Source organism: Canis lupus, chromosome 32 (genome assembly GCF_011100685.1).
Source record: "Canis lupus familiaris isolate Mischka breed German Shepherd chromosome 32, alternate assembly UU_Cfam_GSD_1.0, whole genome shotgun sequence".
Lineage (NCBI taxonomy): Eukaryota > Metazoa > Chordata > Mammalia > Carnivora > Canidae > Canis > Canis lupus.
In genome coordinates, this window is record NC_049253.1 from 31,230,642 (window position 1) to 31,240,429 (window position 9,788).

Genomic DNA, 9,788 nt, shown 5'->3' on the forward strand with positions numbered 1-9,788 from the left:
CCCACCAATTGCACTATGAAGTATTTACCCAAGGAATACAAAAATACAAATTTGAAGGGATGCATGCACCCCAATGTATATAGAAGTATTATCAACAATAGCCAAATTATGGAAAGAGCCCATTGATGAATGGATAAAGAAGAGATGGTATATATACCTAATGGAATATTACTCCTCCGTCAAAAAGAATGAAATATTGCTATTAGCAACAATGTGGATGGAGTTAGAGGGTATTATGCTAAGCCACAGATTTCACTTATCTGTGGAATTCAAGAAACAAAACAAATGAACATATGGGAAGGTAAAAAAAAAAGAGAGAGGGGGAAGCAAACCATAAGATACTATCAATGATAGAGAAAAAACAAAGGGTCAATGGAGGGAAGTAGGTAGGAGATGGGCTAAATAGGGGGTGGGTATTAAAGAGGGCATTTGTTATGATGAGCACTGGCTATTATTTATACGTGATGAATCACTAAATTCTACTCCTAAAACCAATATTACAATATATGTTAACTAGAATTTAAATAAAAAATGTAAAAAAAAAGAAATTAAAATTATGGAATTAAGACTAATGACAACGTCTAGTATATAGCCATGAGAATAAGGGGCTACACTAGGCTGGAGACAAGTTCATTAAAGAAGAGTTCAAGGAACTAACAGGTCAGGATGTTAGAAGGATTCTTTGTGTCCGTATTAAAATTAGCAAGAATTATGAGTATATTACAGAAAGCAAAAATGAGCCACAAGTAAAACCATAGAAAATAAGGGAAAAAGCCTGGAGAATCAGTCAATGATGGCAATAACAGGGGACAATGACAGATATAATATGACAGCATGAGAATCAATGTTGAGAGGCCATAGGTAGGAGAAAAGGAGAATGGTCTAGAAACAGCAATAAGGTGCAAGGAGAAGACCTTCTTCAGTCTCAGGCCCAATGGTGAGAAAGCTATGGAAAAAAAAAAAAAAAAAAAACAGCCATCATTTGAGACAGATGTTAGGAAAGCAGAAACTTCAGGAGGGAGCCAGGTTTCTTTTAGAGCAAGATGAAGAGAATATTCAAAGAATAGGCTGAGGAACAGGAGTCTTACTTCCAATAGAACTCAAATTCCAAAGGGTGCTGTGGAAGAATTTTAGAAGTTGGATAAAGGCAGGGAAAGGAACAGAACGGGAGTATATGGAATGCAATGGGAATTAGAGTGCGGGAGAGGAGAGGTGACCTGGATGTCTGGAGACTCCTTTGGAGGCTGAAATAAATAGACATAAGTGGGATAATAAAGTAGTCCAGGGAGATATGATGCAGATGCTGCTGATACCCTATATTAATAGGTAGGGGGAATGGATTTCTAGGGCTTCCTAACAATGAGAATAAAAAGTTAGAAGTAAAATGGTCCTAATCTAATATTCTTCTCTTAGCTTCTGTTAGGGAAGGAGCAGTTTTATTATAAGCCTATGTGCCCCATCTCAACCCCTATCAATGGACTCAAGGATTTTGGCGTAGTTACCACACCACACTGTACCTGTTCTCTCTCCTCCCCTCCATGACTTGATTATCTAACCAAACTAATGACTTGAATAAAGAGAATTTTGAGAGAGTTGGAAAACAATGTCATGGCAGGCTAGTGAGGGTAAAAGTTCAGACCAGATAGAGCAGTCTTGTGTATCCTGCAATCCACTGTGACTATGCACTTAACTTAGTGGTAGGATGAGTCCCAACTTATCCTTCTCTATAAAGTCTCTGATATCACTTACATTTTTCTCAAGACACATAAATTCCACTCTACTTATTATTTCCCTAAAATAACCATAAGAATGCAATTCTGGTGTATATCTTGCCCTTTAAAATATATGTATATTTATGTGTGTTATTAATTACAGCTGATGCAATAATTAAATTTTCAGCTAAAAATCTCCAATATAAATGACATTATGCTCTATTCTATTGATAGTAATAATACACTTTGAAGATATAAAAAGCTGACAAGCAATCAACCTATAATCTCCAAAAAGAGAATTCCCCTACTTATGAATGAAAAGTTATCTAATCAGTTATTTACTTAGTCTTATTCAAGATCAATAAGTTGATTTAAAAAAAATCCTAACATACTCAGTTTGAGCTAAATTCTCTAAATGTGCTCACATTCCACTGATTAACTTTTTTTTTTTTTTTTTTTTTATTATAGTCACAGAGAGAGAGCGATGCAGAGACACAGGCAGAGGGAGAAGCAGGCTCCATGCACCGGGAGCCCGATGTGGGATTCGATCCCGGGTCTCCAGGATCGCGCCCTGGCCCAAAGGCAGGTGCCAAACCGCTGCGCCACCCAGGGATCCCCACTGATTAACTTCTTAAAGGTAAATTGTTAATATAGGCCTGACCAGATAGGCAAAAATGTAACTTATGCTCCAAAACATAATTTGGGGTCATCTCATCCTTATTCCATGCTTCAAATATCACCTATATTCTGATCCTGATTCACCTATTCTCCCAACTACCAATCATAACAGGAGGTTAAGCAAAAGTATTGATCTCTTCTCTGAATGCATATATTCATCTACTAAGAAGAAAATGACATGGGGGCATGTATCAGTCAGGTTACTCATAGATACAAAACAGTACCCCAAAATGAGTATCAAAAAGAGCTTAAGACAGATAATTTGGGATGCCTGGGTGGCTCAGGGGTTGAGCCCCTCCCTTTGGCCCAAGACATGATCCTGGAGTCCCGGAATTGAGTCCCACATCGGGCTCCCTGCATGGAGCCTGCTTCTCTCTGCCTGTGTCTCTCATGAGTAAATAAATAAAATATTTTTTAAAAGAGACACAGATAATTTACACTGGTGTGGTCAGTGTTAGGAGGAATCCAATCAGAAATAAGGAGCCACCCTGAGTCTAGGAACAGTGAGAAGCAACTACTATCCCTAGGTGTGTAAGGGCAAGAATACTCACTAAGCTTTATTCATACTTGTTAAGCCTAGTAGGAGCTGTGATTCTCTGTAGAGAAATTCAACCACTGCCCATACATGGCTCAGCAGGGGGGTTTCCATAGGAATAAACAGCGCAATTTTACCTTCCTCCCACCTTCTATTATGAGGCCTTCCATTGTTTAAACACAACTACTGGGAGCCAGAGGGGTGAGGGTGGGGGCTTATTTTTGTAGTCCATAAAACCACCCTCCTGGGGCATACCTCAGGATGAAGGGTGGAAAGTGCATCCAGAGAGACAAATGGAGAATATCCAGCATAGGAGCCAACACAATGAGCCAGAAATAGCAGGCATAGAAAACAAAGATCTTAAAACTAGCAAAGGAGAATAGAGACCTCTAAGAGGGAGGCCTCTAAGGAAAAGGGGATGGGGAGAGAATTCAATACAATCTATGGTATGGATGAGGGCTTGAAAAACTCAAGGCTGCATGTATTTCTGCTTAATTATGCAAGTAAATAAAGAGATAAAACAACACAAGAGAAAAAGAAACAAAAAAAAGCTATAGGAGAAAGGCAGCTTAAATTTGAAGTTAACAAAAACACAGCATGAGTTTGAGTAAACGACAAAAAAATTCTACTGGGATTATTGTTTTTTGGATGACACCAAATCCTCACTGTAAACTTACAGTGCATTATTTGGTTCACTAAGCAATTTTTTAACAGCTTGGAATATCATAAATGCTATTTGTTGGCCTCCAACGTTAAGAATTTATCTCTATGTGGCAACGGCCTGCCACCAGAACACAGGTGTTGTGAAAACCACCGCTAAACCTAAACCAAAATGGGAAAGGAAAAGACTCACATCAACATGGTAATCATTGGACATGTAGATTCAGGCGTCTATCGCTACTGGCCATCCGATCTACAAATGTGGTGGGATCAACAAAAGAACTATCAAAAGATTTGAGAAGGAGGCTGCTGAGAAGGGAAAAGGCTCCTTCAAGTAGCCTGGGTCTTGGATGAACTGAAAGCTGAACGTGAACGTGGTATCACCATTGATATCTCCCTGTGGAAATTCGAGACCAGCAAGTATTATGTGACCATCATTGATGCCCCAGGACACAGAGACTTTATCAAAAACATGATTACAGGCACATCTCAGGCTGACTGTGCTGTCCTGATTGTGCTGCTGGTGTTGGTGAATCTGAAGCAGGTATCTCCAAGAATGGGCAGACCCGTGAGCGTGCCCTTCTGGCTTACACACTGGGAGTAAAACAATGAATTGTTGGTGCTAACGAAATGGATTCCACTGAACCACCCCACAGCCAGATAAGATATGAGGAAATCGTTAAGGAAGTCAGCTCCTACATTAAGCAAATTGGCTACAACCCGGACACAGTAGCATTTGTGCCAATTTCTGGTTGGAATGGTGACAACATGCTGGAGCCAAGTGCTAACATGCCTTGGTTCAAGGGATGGAAAGTCACCCGTAAAGATGGGAACGCCAGTGGAACCGCACTGCTTGGAGCTCTGGATTGCATCCTGCCACCAACTGGTCCAACTGATAAGCCCTTGCGTTTGCCTCTCTGGATGTCTTCAAAATTGGTGGTATTGGTACTGTCCCAGTGGGTCCAGTGGAGACTGGTGTTCTTAAGCCTGGCATGGTGGTCACCTCTGCTCCGGTCAATGTTACAACTGAAGTAAAGTCTGTTGAAATGCACCATGAAGCTTTGAGTGAGGCTCTTCCTGGAGACAATGTGGGCTTCAATGTCTAGAACGTATCTGTCAAAGATGTTCGTCGTGGCAAGGTGGCTGGTGACAGCAAAAATGACCCACCCATGGAAGAGGCTGGCTTCATGGCTCAGGTGATTATACTGAACCATCCAGGCCAAATCAGTGCTGATATGCACCTGTGCTGGGTTGTCACACAGCTCACATTGCTTGCAAGTTTGCTGAACTGAAGGAGAAGATAGATCGTCATTCTGGAAAAAAGCTGGAAGATGGTCCCAAGTTCTTGAAATCTGGGGATGCTGCCATTGTTGATATGGTTCCTGGCAAACCTATGTGTGTTGAGAGCTTCTCTGACTGTCCTCCTCTGGGCCGTTTTGCTGTTTGTGACATGAGACAGACGGTTGCTGTGGGTGTCATCAAAGCAGTGGACAAGAAGGCAGCTGGAGCTGGCAAAGTCACCAAGTCTGCCCAGAAAGCTCAGAAGGCTAAATGGATATTATCCCCAATACCTGCCACCCCAGACTTAATCAGTGGTGGAGGCACAGTCTCAGAACTGTTTGTGTCAATTGGCCATTTAATAGTAAAAGACTGGTTAATGAGAACAATGCTTTGTAAAACCTTCAGAAGGAAAGGAGAATGTTTTGTGGACCATTTGTTTGTGTGTGTGTGTGTGTGTGTGTGTGTGTGTGGCAGTTTTAAGTTATTAGTTTTTATTTTTTTATTTTTATTTTTTAAAGATTTTATTTATTTATTCATTAGAGACACACACACACAGAGGCAGAGGCAGAGACATAGGCAGAGGGAGAAGCAGGCTCCATGCAGGGAGCCCGATGTGGGACTCGATCCCAGGACTCTAGGATCACGCCCTGGGTCAAAGGCAGGTGCTAAACCTGCTGAGCCACCCAGGGATCCCAAGTTATTAGTTTTTAAAATCAGTACTTTTTAATGGAAACAACTTGACCAAAAATCTGTCACAGAATTTTGAGACCCATTAAAACAAAAGTTTAACGAGAAACCTGTGTCTTCTTTTGGTCAACACTGTAACCTTGTATAGTATTCAGGTAAAAGATCTGAGTTGCACAGAACCTATTTCTGGTGTTTAAAAATACTGAAACTGAAATTTGGGTTCACTGTTTTCCTGGGTGGAAACTTCAGGTTTTCCACCCTGTTTAAGGGAAAGAAACTATTTAAAGACATAGTAAAAACAATGCTATGGGAAAGGGAGGGGGGGTCTGTTGGTGCAATACAATTTCTCTTAGAACAGATAAGCAGAGTAACACCATAAGATAGTTTATAACAGGTTAAATTCTGTAATATCAAATCCAGTGTATTGTGTATAAAATTTGTATTCTATCACTAGGGAGTAAACTTGTTGATACAAAAAAAAAAAGAATTTATCTCTGTGATTCATTCTAGTTTGTAGATTAGAATGTAAATTTTATCAAATTTAAAGGGGGGGCAGAGGAGGGAGTGAGAGAGAATCTTAAGAGATCTGAAGATCTCTAATATCTCATTATCCTAATAGCCTCTGAGATCATGACCTGAGCTGAAATCAAGAGTCAGACACTTAACCAACTGGGGCACCCAGAAAGCTCAGTCGAAGTAAGACTCTTCATCTTGGGGCTATGAGTTCAAGCCCCATGGGTACAGAGATTACAATCAATCAATCAATCAATACAAACTTTTTAAAAGTTAAAATTAGGGCACCTGGGTGGCTCAGTGGTTGAGTGTCTGCCTTTGGCTCAGATTGTAATCTCAGGGTCCTGGGATCGAGTACTGCATCAGACTCCCCAGAAGGAGTCTGCTTCTCCCTCTACCTGTGTCTCTACCTTTCTCTGTGTGTCATAAATAAATAAATAAATAAATAAATAAATAAATAAATAAATAAATAAAACAAAAAAGTTAAAACCCTTAAAAAATTAAAAATAAAAGCAATTAAGAAAATAGAAGCAGAGCTGATACATATAGGGAGACAAAAATGGTGCAAAAATGTGGAGCAAAGGAGGAAAGTGATAATGTTCTCACCTTACAAAGTTATTGACAAAAAATATTTATATGTTTTCTTTAGGTGCTAGAATAAGAAATAGGGATTAAGTATGTAACTTGAAGTTACGGGGTGACCAGTGGAGGAACTTAGAGAGATATTAGTTTCAAGGGGAGAAGGAAGGGATGAGAGAAGGGAGAAAGGAACAGAAGTGATGTGGATAGTACAAAAATATACTAAGTCATCATTTATCTTAGAACAGCCAAAAAGAAATCAGAAAAATTAAAATGAAAAATAATTTAAAATAGTAAAAGCAGGAGCAGTTGGCTGGCTCAGCTGGAGGAGCATTAGACTCTTGATCTTGGGGTCATGAGTTCCAGTGCCACACTAGTTGTGGAGATTACTTAAAAATAAAAATCTTATTTAAAAAAAAATTTAGGGCAGCCCCGGTGGCACAGCGGTTTAGCGCCGCCTGCAGCCCAGGGCGTGATCCTGGAGTCCTGGGATTGAGTCCCGCATCAGGCTCTCTGCATGGAGCCTGCTTCTTCCTCTGCCTGTGTCTCTGCCTCTCTCTTTGTGTCTCTATGAATAAATAAAAATCTTTTTTAAAAATTTTAAAAATGATAAAAACAAAGAATAATAAGTATTGCTTCCAGAGAATGGCATTAGATCTGTGGAGGCATAGAAAAAACGATTATATCAGCCAGACTCCAATCAGGAGAAACACCCCAGTAATTTGAAGCTGGGAAGTTAAAATTGCTACTAACTATAACATAGGGTTGAAGTATCAAAAGATTGACCAGTAGGAACTAAAGAGAAGTCTGAAGAATACAGGCCTAACAGAGAAGAAGAGCAGCAGCTGCTGTGGCTAGGACTGAGCTAGGATACTTAGGGGAAGTGCATGCCACAGAGCTGAGATCCAGACCTGGCACGAGAGGGCACAGCTGTTCTCACTGGACCACAGAGGAGTCACTGCGGTGCCATGCCATGGAATTTTCTGGAAATCCATCATCTGGAGCTGGCTGGAAATCCACCCTCTGGGATGCCAGAAAAGCCATTCATAGGCAAGTCATTTACAGAGAGACATCAAATCTAGCAACTTGCTGCAAAGCTGCCAGAAGAGACATCCTAGGAAGCTGTGGGCCACTGCCTGGTGGAGACGCTGTGCCCTCTGCCGGAGCCCAGAGCTGGGGAAGGCTGCATCTGCTTTTAGCTCTGGCCCTGACAGGAGCCATCCGATCTGCGGGAGCGGATTGAAGGAACACACAGGAATCAGTAAGAGAACTCTCTTCCTCTTCAGGTGCCCTTCCAGCACCCTCTAATGTGAAAGCTTAATGTTGTCCTTGCTGCAAAGGGGAAAATGCTCAGAGGATCCAGGCCTATTAAGGCAGAGCAGGCATTGAGGGTGGACTTGGAAATGAGAGGCAATAAATTGATAACTGCTGCACTATAATCATGATTTTTCTTTATACAGACGATTTGATGTTTTTAACCAGCTGTATGTTTTATTTTGATAAAATTTTATTTTCTAAAATCCTGTATCTGTAATGCAATTTCTTGATTCTCAGGCCTGCCTATAGAATACTTGCTTTTAGATGTCCCATAATATGTAGATTCATATATGAGCCATCCTCTTCCACTGCTCCCCTCCAGAAATCCTGTTCCTGCTTCTCCTCCTGTCTCCCTCAGTCTCACCTGGGAGCCCTAAGTCAGAAAAACAGGAGTTAATTTAGACACCCCCTACAGAGTCACACTGTCCCTCATACACAAATACACTCACTCCCTATATTCAGTTTGTCACTAAGTAAAAGCATTCAATGTTCCTTATCTTTCTAAATTGTTCCCCTTTGCTTTACTACTACCTTACTTCAGGTCCTCATTATCCTAATAGCCTTTTAATGGTCTCTCATCACTCCCCAACGCAGCAATCCATATTTCACACTGCGACCCACCAGAGCAGGGGCTTTACTAAATTTAAATCTTATACTATCTCTCAATGGTCCCTGAAATCCCTGGGCTTGGAACACAAAGCCCTCCAGAATCTGGCTACTTGTCCAGCCTCACTCTCAACATAACCTTATGCTCCAATCACAGCAAATTTCAGGCATTTCTCCAACAGAACAAGCTGCTATACATAGGAATCATATAATGCAATCAATTAATTATAAAACCTACTTTGTATTGTATAAACTACTATTGGTTATAGGTCAGTCTCTACTGGGAATTAATAGCTCACCAGTAGAGGGAGAAAAAAAAAAAAAAACTCATGCAGACAAAACACATTAACACTACTTTGATCACATGTCCAGATGCTCTGCCAACATTTTCCTTTGGACCTGTAATCCTGGGCTCTCTTCATTACCTTTGGCACCTGTGATAAATGGGAGTCCTGATACATCAGGACTCAGCAGAGGCTGCATGGACCAGAGGGTAAAGGAGAAAATGTTTAGTTTTGATTTTTCTTATTTTGCTTTTTTGTTGTTGCTGTTTGTAATACAAAAAATAAAAAAACAAGCCTATAACAATAGAAATATCTTTATCATTGAAATTTCTGCAGAAGAGGGGATCCCTGGGTGGCTCAGGGCTTGAGTGCCTGTCTTTAGCTCAGGTTGTGATGGGGTCCCACATCGGGCTCTCTGCATGGAGCCTGCTTCTCCCTCTGCCTATGTCTCTGCCTCTCTCTCTCTCTCTCTCTGTGTATCTTTCATGAATATATAATAAAATAAAATATTTTTTTAAAAAAAGAAAAAAATTTCTGCAGAAGAAAACAAACTTCCACTAAAATCTAGGATCTTCCCTGTCTCTCCATTGAAGTGTACAATGTGTTATAATGTGACTTTTTAATAATAGGAAGTTTCTTAGGAAGGCAGCCAGACTGTTTCCTCTGTCAGGCTAATGTCTGCTGGTCCTCCCTGGTTTAACAAAAAGTATCATCACCTTGGGAAAGATATTTCTGATTCTTTCAGCCTAAATCCAGTGTTCTTTATCCCTGATGCCATGGCACTCTAGTCATATTTCTCCTATTGAACTTAGCACTCTATGTTCCAATCGTTTATTCAATGCTCTTTCTCTCCTGCCTGTTTAAAGTGGGAACTTGAGAGCAGAAGCCTTCCTTCACTGTGTATCAATGTGGCCTTAAGTGGTGCTTTATGCACAA

The 9,788-nt window shown here is 40.6% G+C and overlaps 1 long non-coding RNA gene across 1 annotated transcript in view; it reads right to left on the reverse strand.

Annotated features, from left to right (window-relative positions):
- Window positions 1–3,030, reverse strand: part of LOC119867149 — a 39,867-nt gene extending 36,837 nt beyond the window's left edge. Inside the window, exon 1 of the long non-coding RNA XR_005382550.1 lies at window positions 2,942–3,030. This is a non-coding gene — a long non-coding RNA (uncharacterized LOC119867149). The remainder of the gene's footprint in view (window positions 1–2,941) is intronic.
- Between the last annotated feature and the right edge of the window lie 6,758 nt (window positions 3,031–9,788).